Genomic DNA, 2545 nt, shown 5'->3' with positions numbered 1-2545 from the left:
ATTTAAAGCTATAAAAAGTAAAGAAGAGACAATAATGTACAAAATAAAAATATATGCTTTGGCTAAGATAATTTGCAATGGTCTTTAACCTATGTATAATACCTGAAAAAAATGATAACCAATGTAATGTTTTAGTTTAAAAAATCATTTATCATCATAAATAATTAAATTTTTGAGCAAGCATTTATTGAAAAAATAGAGTTTGGATCTGCTTTTTAAATTTAAATGAATGTTTCTTTCCTTTTCACATATTTTGAAAACTTATAAGGAAAAATATAATACATTTCTGATAGCTAAGGTAAGCTACAGTGATATTTAATATGTGAAATGTAGGCTTTGAACATTTGATTTAATTGATGCTAATTACTACTTTTTAAAGAAAGTGTCTTTTACAGAGTGGAACAATAAACCTTAAAAAACCATCAGCAAAACAAAATAAGTGAAAATACATCTTTACATATATAGAAAGCAGTGAAAAAATATTTTCTTACTGTCTGGCACATTCAGTTTCATGTATAGATCTTGTGTTAGTTTCCAGAAATAGTTATTTTGTAAATACAGGCATGTCTCTTTTTAAAATATAAAAATTCAAAATTTGTCATGTAGCATAACATTAACACTTAAATTGAATACACTGTCAGCAATTCAAAACATTTTTAACCTTAAAGCAGCTTCAGTTTGTGTTTTAAAAGATGCAAAATGCCATTCCATTTTGTTCAAGTTATTGTTACTACTTCTCAGTAACACTTGATACTTCTTGATATCTTACTTCATTCCCAAGCTTTTCGTTGGTGAAGATCTGACAGGCAAAAATGAGTCTTTCTTCTTTGTGTGGGCTCTGATATCATTGTAAGGTGTGAGAGCTCTTTCTTCATCTCTTCCTTGGTCTCCCAACTCTATTTTAATTAAGTTGTTCTTAATTAATTTTTACAATCCTATTGGTTCTATTTATCTGTGGAATTTTGACCAATACTCAGAGTTCTGACATAATATTTTGTTTTCATATATAAATAAAAATCTTCAAATATACTTTGAACTTTGATATCCTGGGAAGGTATTTGGATCAAGAAAATATTTTCTTGAATTCCATTGTATTTACAGATCTTACAAATGCTAGGTAAAAACATACCAACTTAGAAAACCGTTATATGCCATTTATTACCAAAAAAAAAAATCAGTATTTTTTTTAACTTTTATTTTTACTTTATTTCGCTTTACAATACTGTATTGGTTTTGCCATATATTGACATGAATCAGCCATGGGTGTATGTGAGTTTGCAATCCGGAACCCCCCTCCCACCTCCCACCCCATATCATCTCTCTGGATTCTCCCCGTGCACCAGTCCCAAGCATCCTGTATCCTGTATCGAACAGAGACTGGTGATTCGTTTCTCACCTGATAGTATACATGTTTCAATGCCATTCTCCCAAATCATCCCACCCTCTCCCTCTCCCACAGAGTCTAAAAGTCTGTTCTATACATCTGTGTCTCTTGCTGTCTCGCATAGAGAGTTATCATTACCATCTTTCCAAATTCCATATATATGTGTTAGTATACTGTATTGGTGTTTTTCTTTCTGGCTTATGAAACTGGAGCCTATTATACAGAGTGAAGTAAGCCAGAAAGAAAATTCAGTATTTTGTGTCACATTATAAATGCTCTCTTATTATATTATTACCTATATCTTTTTCATTTGCATATTGTTTAACACATAACACAAAACAGCAGAGGCTGACTTAGATTATCAGCTCATGAAGAAATGCATGAATAAATAACATTGTTCTTGTTTGTCCTTTGTCCCATTAGTATATTAAAATGATTCATAATATATTATTCTTTGCATTCAGCATTATGAGGGTTATTTATAGGCCTAGGGCTCAAATTTTCCTTTATTATGTTAGCATTTCCTTATAAAAATTTAGAGGTGATTATATAAGATTTCATTAAATAATACAATAATCATGCAATAGAAAATCTCATCAAAACACAAAAACTTTACAATATACTTTGCTTCAAAACTACTGAAACAGAATCCATATTTTCCAATATTTGTGAAAATAGTACCCATCAGAGTTGCTTTGAAATTTCCTTAGAGTAAAAATTCCTATTTGTTTTCTTTTACAAAAATTGGTGTATTCAGACCATGTCAGTTAGGAGCTTACAAGGTGAGGTTGGAGTACGTTCTTACAGAGGAAAGAATTAATATATCCTCCTTGTAATACCACAACTGCCAGTTACTAATAGCTACAGCTATCACATCTAAAGCTGCCACTATCAAATGAATATGTCCCTGACACTGAGATGCAAGCCTGGAACACACCCAGTGAAATTGCTAATGAGATTTGTCAAACACTCATGCATTAATATAGAAATCAATAATAGTTTTATTTTCAATTATCTTACCTTGTAGACTCCTTAATAATGCCTCACAGACTCCTGGTTTGATAAACCCTATTCTAGAGTTAAATAACTGACCTGAATTTTCACTAGAATGTTGCATGTTTCTTCTAATTTTCATTCCAATTATGGGAGCTACCTTTTAAC

The sequence above is a fragment of the Budorcas taxicolor genome, chromosome 1, assembly GCF_023091745.1.
Source record: "Budorcas taxicolor isolate Tak-1 chromosome 1, Takin1.1, whole genome shotgun sequence".
Classification (NCBI taxonomy): domain Eukaryota; kingdom Metazoa; phylum Chordata; class Mammalia; order Artiodactyla; family Bovidae; genus Budorcas; species Budorcas taxicolor.
Note: the sequence above shows the minus strand (reverse complement) of the source record.